This window comes from Microtus oregoni, unplaced genomic scaffold (assembly GCF_018167655.1).
Source record: "Microtus oregoni isolate MIOR12 unplaced genomic scaffold, Mior012 000077F_ref0000221, whole genome shotgun sequence".
Classification (NCBI taxonomy): domain Eukaryota; kingdom Metazoa; phylum Chordata; class Mammalia; order Rodentia; family Cricetidae; genus Microtus; species Microtus oregoni.
In genome coordinates this window covers 3909694-3920912 of record NW_024544029.1, presented here as the reverse complement: position 1 = coordinate 3920912, position 11219 = coordinate 3909694, and positions in this window count along the sequence as shown.

Below are 11219 nucleotides of genomic sequence, written 5' to 3'. Positions count from 1 at the left end.
ATAATAGGATAAGGTATATTTAAACAAAATTCTAAAAACTGACATTTCAGGGCGGAGGGGCCTGCACTGTAGAGTGTGGGGTGTGCATGTTGAGGTCGGTGCACTTCAAGCCTTCAAGCCTTGGGAGAGACGTTAGAGGAGCTGGAGTGGCCAGGGCCTACTGGGCAGGCTGGGAGTGAGGGGGACTGCCTGGTGGGTGTGGTCAGAATTGAAAGGGACGTGGGGTACAGGAGTTGGGAAGTTGCTTCTGGATCTTGGTGTATAGGCCTACTCTGTCTCTCTCAGGCTAGCTGGGGCCTGGCCCCATTCTGCCACCTGCCTGTCTGTGTGTTGTGGGCTTGGCTGCAGTTTAGAGCAAGCACTAGCTAGGCCACTGATGGTTTTCCATCAAGGTGGGATCATATCCAGAGCTCCGACACTGAACACTTGAGGACAGTGACAAGTGTCCCTCGTCCCTGTACCTCACCGCATCAGCCTGTTGTAGGGCCTCCAATAAGCCCACACTGATATGAACTACACTCAACAGAAGGTCATGGAGAAGGTAGTGTCTGGCAGCTTCCTCTGTGACCTTACAAGGACAGGGACTTCAGTTCCCAGCCCCAGGACCAAGCTCCCTGCTCCATACCTAGGTCTGTGGCTCTGAGTGCCGGCTTGCCAGTGGCAATGCTTTGTACCTTCTGGGAATCATTGCTGTTGTCTAGTGGGTGAGTGAGACTGAGAAACTCCCTGCTTGGCCCTGCAGACCAGGCCTCCACCCCCACCTCCCATCTACCTCTCTCCCCAAGCAGGATAGATTATTTTCCTTACTGCAGATCCTGCCGATGCCTTGCCCTCTTCTCCAGAAGTTACTCAGTTACAGTGCCGGTTTTCTATTTCCAGAGCAAAGGCAGGTTCCTCCTCCACACACCCTCCTGGTGCTTCCCCTCCATTCAGTCTGGGGAGGGGCAGGACCAAAGGCTGGGACCTAGTCCAGGTCCAAGGTGAGCAGGGCATGCAGGGGAGAGGGTCAACTCCATTCTCCTTTATGTCACCACGATCCTGCTGCCTCCCAGCCATCTTTAGCAGCATGCAGCAAGCTCTACCCTTTGTCTTAAAAGTCACCCCTTCCAAGGCCTGGACCAGCCCTGTCTGCATTGCCCTGGACATTCACTGCTGTCTCCTGATGAAGGAGAGTGTCCTTGCTGCTTTTTGTTTTGTTTTTTTTTTCTCAGCCATCTTTCCCCAGACCCCGTGCTGGATTCTGTTCCCAGAAACAACTCTGCCTCACTTAACCCTCCTCCCCCATCCTGAGGTACCTCCTCCCCAGCTCCAAGCTATCCTCCCTTCTGAGGTCCCTCGTCCCCTGGCTCTCAGCTTAAACATGGCACTCTGAGGATGTGTCCATCCCACGAGAAGTGAGGGAAGAGAAACAGGTCATCTTCATTGTCAGTTTGACTGGAGTTTAAATCATCTGGGAGAGACACCTCAGCCTGTGTCTGTGAGGATGCTTCCAGAGGGATTTAACTGAATGGGAGGACCCAACCTGCCTGTGAACGGTACCATCCCATGGGCTGGGGTCCTGGACTGAATTAAAAGGAGAAAGCCAGCTGAGCATTAGGGTTCATTCCCCTCCACCTCTCTCTCTGCTTCCCGACTGGAGGAAGACATGGGGATCAGCTACCTCCCACTCCTCACCTTCCCCTCCACACTGGACTCTCACCCCGAACTGTGGGGCAAAATAAATGCATCCTTCCCTAAACCATTCCTTACAGGTATCTGGTCACAGCAAAAGGAACTAACACAAGCACACTCTGAGAGACATAGACCTGGGTATGGAGCAGGGAGCTTGATCCTGGGGCTGGGAACTAAGGTCCCTGTCCTTGTAAGGTCACAGAGGAAGCTGCCAGACGTCACCTTCCCATGGTCTTCTAATAAGGGTAGTTCATTTCAGCACAGGCTTATTGGAGGCTCTACTACAGGGTGATGCTACTGTACTGGTACAGAGATGAGTGACACTTTTCACTGTCCTCAAGTGTTCAGTGTTGGAGCTCTGGACATGACCCCATTACTGACTCCATGGCCCCCAGACACAAAGTTGGGTACCTCCTATGACTTAATCTCTATTAGCCCCAGAACAACCCTATGATAGAAATTATAACCAACTTTCCCTAAAGGAGGAAATGGATGCACAGGTGAGCTGTAACTTAGCAATGGTTGCCTAGGTAGTTAGCAGAACAGCTGGGATGGCGAGCTCTTTCTGTTCCTAGGCTCACAACTGTCACTTTCTGGTGGGGACAGAGGGGCCAAATGGGGGAAAGATTGTAGTCACATCTGGCAGAGCTCCACAGACATTTGGTAGGTGAGGGCATCAGCACACATGTGACATAAACATTTTCTGTGGTGACTTCTGTTCCGGGAGGTGTCAGCCTTGGAGGGAGATGGGACTGGTGAAATGGCAGCCGTGGCCTAGCAGCTCTCCACCCTAAGGGCTCTGTCCTTCTGCCTCCTGGGCTACAACTGGCTGCAGTCTCTTTTCCCTGTCAATCTCTGGAGTCATCCTCAACTTCTTCCCACTCCAAGAAGGCCAGGTCCCTCTTCTGTTGCCTGCACCCTCAGGGGAGGCACGTGGTTCTTCTTCAACCCTCCCTAGGGTCTCCCACGCTGAAGTATAAAAGCTCCATCAGGTTTTGTGTTCCCACCCCTTAGGGACATTTGTAGCAAGGTGCTACGGCCTAAATCCTGGAGAACCAAGATGACTTTTCTTTTTTCTGTTCATTGGTTTTTTTTTTGTTTGTTTGTTTTTTGTTTTTTTTGTTTTTTTTTTTTTTTTTTTTTTTGAGACAGAGTTACTCTGTGTAACAGCTCTGGCAGTCCTGGAACTTGCTCCATAGACCAGGCTGGCCTTGAATTCACAGAGATCCACCTGCCTCTGCCTCCCAAGTCTTGGGATTAAAGGTGTGTGCCACCACACCTGGCTTCCGTACATATACTTTCATCCATGCTTACACATGTATTCCCACATACTACAATAACATACTGTCCATCTATCCTGTAACTGAAGACATTGGGCTATTGCTTGGTGTGATAGCTAACTGATTATCAGTCTGGCTGGATCTTAAATAAACTGAAACAGAAGTTTCTGGGCACTGGTGACAGCCCAGATAAAAGGACTCTGAAGAAAGAAACTTTTGCTTTCTTTCTGCTTTCCCTCACTCTTGTAGTCAAGGTCTTCTGTCCTGCTGGGGCAGCATCCTTCACTGATATCAGAACCAGCTTCCGAGCTCCCAACACAGACTGAAGAACAGCCCCTCTCCAGAAGCCCTCTAGATCTTCAGCGCCAAAGTGGGACTGCTCAGATATTCAACTGTGCAGCTCCTGGATTCTCAGCCTTCCCAGTGTGAGACAGCCATTGCTGGATTACCTGGACAGTATTGTAAAAGTCGGTCTAATAAATCTCCTTCAACACACACAGTCTTAGTGTTCTGTTGCATGAGCGGACACCGTGCCCATGGCAACTCTTTAAAGAAAACATCAAACTGCAGGTTGCTTAAAGTTTTAAGTTTAGTCCATTATCAGCATGGCAGGGAGCATGCAGCACACAGGCAGACACAATGCTAGGAAAGTACCTGAGAGGTCCACATCTGGATCCACAGGCAATGGGATGAGAGAGGAACACCGGACCTGGTTTGAGCCCTTGAAACTTCAAAGCTACCCTCCCCCTCCAGTGACACACTTCCTGCAACAAGGCCACACCCACTCCAATAAGGCCACACCTCCTAGTCCTTTCAAATAGTGCCATTCCTTGGTGACTGTAACTATGACTCTATGAGCCTATGGGACCATTCTTGTTCAAACCAACCAACCAACCAACCAAAACACACACACACACACACACACACACACACACACACTCACTCACTCATTTTATCACTTCTGTTCCTTCAGAAAACCCTAATACAGTCAGAAAAAGATCCAGTGCCTTCTGGTGGAGAAAGTTCCCCCTTGAACACATTGTGGAATGGATATTATGACAGCCATTCTGGTTGGAGAAGGTGACCTTTGAGGGGGATGGGTTTGATGGAGATGACAAGATGATTGGGATAGGAACTGGGGGAGCGATTGGAAGGAGTCCCTCGTGGAAGAAAGCTTGAGCACTGGTAGAAGAGTGTGGGGGGAATATGCAAAGAGAAAACAGATTTCACACTTTCAAGGATAAAGATTCTGATGACAAAGAATTTTGATCTGTTCTGTGCAGCCAGAAATTGCCCTCAGTTGCTTCCGCAGGCAATAGGCATCCATTTACCCCAGTCAATGATGCTTCCAAAATATTAGCAAGAAATATGGATGAATAGTACATTTGAGCCAAAGCAAGTGCAGAGAGGAACTAGCACGAGAGGCAAGACACATAGAGGAGAAGTTTCCATGGAAGCAGAAAGTTACATCCACAAGTGACTGCTAGCGAGACAGACCCAGTTCCAGTCCCCTCAGACACTCCAGGGACGCTGCAGGGACTCTTTACACATAATAAATATGGTACATACGGAAGTATGTGTTCACACACCAGCAAATATTTCCCCTATGTAAGACATGAACGAGAGTGGTTGGGCAAGTGTCTAGTTAACTCTGTAAATGAAGACACCCAAAGCAGAAAGTGTAGGAATAGAATTCTATCATGGCTTGAATTACTTGGTTTGGCTACCTATAGTTAGAAAATCAAGCTAAAGATGGCTGAAGCCCTGGACGTGTGCTGGACAGGCATGTTTTTATCATGTTCACCTCCTTACAGATTTGAAGATATCACTCACTCCATACCTTACTATTAAGTATATCACCCCACATATTTTTACATCTAATACATATTTATAGCCAACTCAGTGATTGTCCTCAGGTTATCAGGCTTTATCTCTCATACCAGGCTGGTGACCATGTGATCTCACCATGGATGTAGAAGATGGGAAGGTCAAGGAAGGGAGCAGAGAAAAGTATATTGCTCAATAAAACTATTAGAAGAAGAAGAAGAAGAAGAAGAAGAAGAAGAAGAAGAAGAAGAAGAAGAAGAGAAGAAGAGAAGAAGAGAAGAAGAGGAAGAAGAAAAAAGAAGGAAGAAGAAGAGGAAGAAGAAGGAGGAGGAGGAGGAGGAGGAGGAGGAGGAGGAGGAGGAAGGAAGGAAGGAAGGAAGGAAGGAAGGAAGAAAGAAAGAAAGAAAGAAAGATGGGCCAGCTGGAAAAGGCTGTTGTCACATCTACTATTGTTTCCTTCTCTGTTAATATGTGCCCTGTAAGGGTGGCCATGTTTACTATCAGACTGAATTGCAATACCAAGGTAAATACCGCTTCTCAAACATCAAAATGCGTAGAAAACACAGCTTCTTGGGGATCTTGTTAAAACACAGATTCTGGTTCACATGGTCTAAGACTCTGTCTTTCTCACAAGACCCCAGGGCGGGCCAGTGTTGCTGAGGCATGGACCACACCTCAAGAAGCAAAGACTGGAAGCAAGATGGGTCTGGGTTAGAAGTCCCCAGTCCGGTCGCTGTTTATCTTTTCTGAGCCACACTTCATTCTTCTGCAAAACAGAAAGTTTTAAATACACACTTCCTAGTGGTTATCATAAGGTTCACGGGAGGCAGCATATCTGAAAGCCCTGACACTGTAAAGTGCCCATACGTGTTTGTTAGTGTTGTCCGGGGGTTGCTGGGCTTCACCTTCAAAGGCTCGCGGCAGGTGATGCTGACCTGGCAGATGGAAGGGACTGATGGAAGGACGGCAGCTTGCATCCTTGCTTTTCTTCTAGAGATGCTTGTGGGGAGCAGTTTCCAGGAAGCTGTTATTTGCAGAAGCCAGATGCTCTGTGTCTCTCCCTCCACCCTCTGATTGCTAGTCTGCCTATGCTGCTGGCCCTGGCCCAGAGACGCCACATGGCTCCCAGCTGTGCTGGGACACCAGGACACATTCCTCCCTCTCCCAACTGTGGCTTCTCCCTTTTGCTCACCACAGGCTGGGGGCTGGCCCAGAGTGGGAACCTTGTGGTATATAGTTTTTCTTCTGTCTCTGTCCAAGGATGTCCAGTACCCTCATGTCCCAATGCCCTCTGCCCGGTCAACCCTCCCTTAGTAATTCCTTATTTTAGGAACACAACCCCTGTATGAACTCGAGTAATCTCACCCTAGAGGACAAGGTGAAGAGAGGAGCCCCAACAGCTGCGGCCTCCTCGTCTGCAAAGGGCAGCATTTTTGGAGGTCCAAGACTCCATGTCCTGAAACCCCATCCTTGCCGCTTCTTTTCTCAGCAGGCCCCCTGCCAGCTCTGCTGACTTCGGAGCTTGTTCTCGACCTACTTGGGTGTGTTCGTGAAAACTGGGACCAGTTCTTTTGGTTGTCATAGGCTGAGGTGAGAATGAGGCAACTCTGACTCTGTTGACCATTTAGAAGTTTGGGCACAGCCGCCATTATCTCCAATCTCCTTCATGTCGCTAACCACAGTGGATCGTGACGCTCGGGTGTGGGACAGAGAACCCCTGCTGTGACTGGAAGAGACACAAGCCAAGCTCCAGGCCCATCAGATATTCCTAGGGACACTTAGGGGAAATGAATTTACTACACATATTAAATATCATACAAACTAAAGCGTGTATGTACATACTGGGAAATAACCACTCGCCCTCTGCAGTTATAGCCCCCCTTTCTTTTTTTCCTTTTTTTAAAAAATATTTATTTATTATGTATACAATATTCTGTCTGTGTGTATGCCTGCAGGCCAGAAGAGGACACCAGATCCCATTACAGATGGTTGTGAGCCACCATGTGGATGCTGGGAATTGAACTCGGGACCTTTGGAAGCACAGGCAATGCTCTTAAGCACTGAGCCATCTCTCCAGCCCTATAACCCCCCTTTCTTCTCTCTAATTCAAGCAAATCTCACCCAGGTAAAATGGAAATACTACTATAAGGAGAAGACTGATTATCATTATTAACTGTCCTTAAACTTCGGTTCTTTGCAAACATGGGTAGCAGCAATACACAGTTTGTGTGCTCCAGTCTTAGGGCCATGGACTGCCTGCTCATGAAGTACCTGTTGTGTGTCAGGCTGCCAGCCTTGAAGCTCTCAGGTTAAGAAGACAGAGTCCTGATACAAAAAGGAAAGGCAGCCGGTATCCGATGGCAGCCATCCTTGACTGTCTCCCTCTGATGGTAGCCTTCTGTACTGGCTGGTTTTGTGTGTCAACTTGACACAAGCTAGAGTCATCAGAGGAAGGAGGCTTTGCTGAGGAAATGTCTCCCTGAGATCCAGCTGTAAGGCGTTTTCTCAATTAGTGATCCATGGAGGAGGGTCCAGCCCATGGTGGGTTCTGTAAGAGAGCAGGCCAAGCAAGCCATGGGGAGCAAGCCAGTAAGCAGCTCCCCTCCATGGCCTCTGCATCAGCTCCTGCCTCCAGGTTCCTGCTCTGCTTGAGTTCCTGTCTTAACCTCCTTCAGTGATGAATGGTGTGTGGAAGTATAAGGCCAATAAACCCTTTCCTCCCCAGCTTGTTTTTTGGTCATAGTGTTCCATTACAGCCATGGAAACCCTGACTAAGACTCCCTCCTTGGCTGAGTGTCTCCCTCCATGTCTTTCTTTTCCTTCCTAAACAAACCTTGCTGCTTTTTAAAGTTTATCTCGGAAACCAGCTTTGAAGTTTATTATCTTTTCTGACTCATTGATGTACACTAGAATTTACTCCTATTTTTACTTAACATAAACACATTTTAAAATATATTGTAAAATAGTTTCCAGCCAGGTAGTGGTGGCACACGCCTTTAATCCCAGCACTCAGGAGACAGAGGCAGGTGGATCTGGTCTACAGAGCAAGTTCCAAGATGGCCAGGGCTACATAAAGAAACCCTGTCTTGAAAAACAAAAAACAAAACAAAACAAAAAAACAAAGAGTTTTTATAGTAGCTACAATTTTATAGTGTGTGTGTGTGTTTGATACAAGATCTTGTTATATAAACCAGACTTGCCTAGAACTAACTGCTAACTCAGGCTGGCCTCACATCCTCCTGCCTCAGCCTCCTAAAGCAGCAACCAGGCACATCTTCCCTTGAGGTGACCCCATCCTTTATCTTAGCTAACCGTTCAGCCTGTTCTGCGTATAAGCAAGCCTAGAGGGACTTTGCTGGTTACAGGTGGCACATTCCCCACGGGGAGCAAGGCAGCAGGAATGATGAGCTGCCCCCACCCTCATTCCTCACCCCCACCCTGTCCTCAGCACCGGAGGCATATGTATGGCTGAATTTCAAGACCCTTTATTTTACTGGACCTCAGATCTCTGGGGGCTGCAGAGCTCAGTCTAGAACTTTCACTGCCCTATCGCCATTACCCGTGCCACTCGCTGCTTGAGAGCAGCGCCGAGGCGGGACTGGAGCCTAGCGGGGACCACAAGTGCACTCTGCCCGACTTTCTACAGCTCTATCTACCTCCTCCGCTGGGAACGGGGATCAGGGTCACCAGGAGTGGGGTGCACAGAGTTCTCCCAGTGCGCCGCAACGGTGACGCTCGGTATAGATAGGTAAACAGCTATGGAAGAAAGTCTCTCAGCAGTGTTGTGTGGGTGGGTTCCTTCCTGCCAGCACCAGCAGTTAGACTAATTGGGCCGATTACTGATTACCACTATGGCAGGTGAGCTGTGTAATTGCACCCGGGGTGGGGTGGGAGGCAGACCTAAATCTACCCCAGCGAGTCTAGGAAACGGAAAGCCGACGGTTCTCCTGCACCTGGTGCCTCTGGGCAGCAGCGTCTCCAACAGGAACATCTGGAACTGGGGCTAGGCGGAGCTGGCATTGGGTCAGAATCTCTAAATTCAGGTTACTTGTTTACTGTGGATTTCTCTGCTGACTGGGATTGCTGACAAACTCTAGGCTGAGCTTGTCGTGTCTCGGATATCGAGCTAGGGAGGACCGGGTGGTAGCTACCCATCTGCACTTAGGCCCCTGCCTAAGGTCACCATCCTCTCCTGCTTTCACGAGTGGAGCAAAGGTCTGACCAAAGGCTTCATGCCAGACTCACAGGCTCCAGAAGTCCCTAGGAAGTCAGGAGGGAACTGGACAGCTTGGGTCCCTGATGCCTGGGTCCATCTTTCCTGTGACCCTCTAGCCTGCGGGCTCAAGCAGAGTCTATGGGGTGTTGAGTTCAACATCCCTAGCCCCCATATGGCCACACTGACCTGGGTCTCTAACCCCATCGTGGCCTGGTCCTTCCTGTGGAGACCAGAGACACTTACGGTGCAATTTTGGGGACAGATTTCTTCGGGGGGGAGGGGGTGTTCCTCTAGGTCAAGGGGACATGTAGGCCGCAGGGTAAGTAAACAAGTAGGATCTCTGGGAAGAACGATGTTTACCAGTGGCGTGAGGTTGAAGGCGAGGGCCCAGTGTCCTTGGCCAGGCCCCACAGAGTCATCTGGAGACTGATCTTCAGCCAAAAGATGTGGTCCCCGGCCTTTGGAATTTAATCCGCCTCCTTGCCCCCAAATGCTGATATGGTCCTTAAAGTCCCACAAGCTGGGGAATCCTCATCCTGGTGCCCCCTGGTCTAGGGCAGCTGTGGGCCTGGGCTACAGGTGAGAAACAAACCCTCTCTTGGAGCCCGAGAGCAGACAGATGTTCTCGTGAGCTGTCACTGTAGTCACCCAAGGACTGACGCCATCCTAATAGCTATTAGCTCTTGCCAGAAGTCACTTCTATGTATCTGGTTGGCCCCCAAGCTTCCCTGAGGTCCTTTACAGCTAAGAAGGATATTTTGGGAGAAGAATGTCCTTATTTAAAGCTGAAAAAAAAATCGGCGCGATTCTTGCTGTTCTAGTAAATTTATCAATCCCCTATAATTTTCTCGACCCAAAAGATAACACGCTGTTCTCTAAAAGAAAAACTCAACCACATCCTTCCCCTACACAGTCTCTTTCCTGTCCCTTTCGCCCCAGCCTCACAGCCCTGGCAGAAGTGACTGGGCGGCCCGCAATTCATGGCATGGTTTCCCATCGTGCTGATGTAGGCCCACGCTCTCATCTCTGGGAAACCCCTAATGTTCCTGACTAGGAGCTTCCACAATGACATGAGAGCCCTAAGTTCATTTTCCCAGTCCTTCTCTTGCCTCAGGAGGTGACAGAGTGCACAAGGAGGTCCTTGCGCTGAAGGGACAGTAGGTGAGCTTCGCTGTCAAGGAATGCTGTCCCTAATTAGATTGTCCCTTCTTTGGCACTCTCCAGCATGGGGACAGCCACAGTGACAGTTCCAGGCTTAAATGCGGTCCTGGTTGAGTCCACACATGGACAGACAAAGTGCATGTGTCGCTTAAACACTAGCTATTCTGATCCTCATTTGTGCCTTGCAGAGGTCCACACCACACCTTTTCCTGTCCTTTCTGGGCTGTAGCAAGTGTTCCCATCAGAGCTGGATCTCCTTGAGCTGCTTGAATGGGTCCTGGAGCAAAGACACGTGACTTGGGTTCCGAGAGCGGAAGAAGCATGTGTCTTGCTCCTCTTGATTCGTGGCCGGTCTCCACGGCTGCAGCTACAGCCCCTGTTGGTACCATGTTTTCCTCTGCTTTGAACACCCACTAGGTTCTGGTTACCTGTCTGGTCCTCACCCCTCAGGCCATGCTGGCCAGGATGCTAGGGACTTCATGTTGTTTCCACACTCCATTTTCATCCCTGTATCCTTGATGAGCATTTGTCAATGGGTGAGAAGTGGAGGCAGGAGGATCAGGAGTTCATGTTCGTCCTTGGTTACCATGAATTCAAGGGCAAGCTGAGTTACATCAGACCCCGTCTCAAAGGAAAAGCATCAAGCTGGCACTGCCGTGTTATGCCTGTGATCCCAGAACTCAGGATGCTAAAGCAAGATGAGAAAAAGTACATACTCTTAATCCCAGCAGTCAGGAGGCAGAGACAGGTGGGTTTCTATCAGTTCAAGGCCAGCCTGGTCTGCATAGTTAGGCACAAGTCAGCTAAGGCGACATAGTGAGACCCTGTCTCAAAAATAAATAAATAAATAAATAAAGGACTGGGCGGTGGTGGTGCACACCTTTAATCCTAGTACTTGGGAGGCAGTGGCCAGAGGATCTCAGTGAGTTTGAGGCCAACATGATCTAAAAAGCAAGTTCCAGGATAGCCTGGACTGTTACACAGAAAAAAACCTGTCTCAAAAACCCAAATAATAAATAAATAAATAAATAAATAAATTAAAGATCATCTTTGACTACATAGTG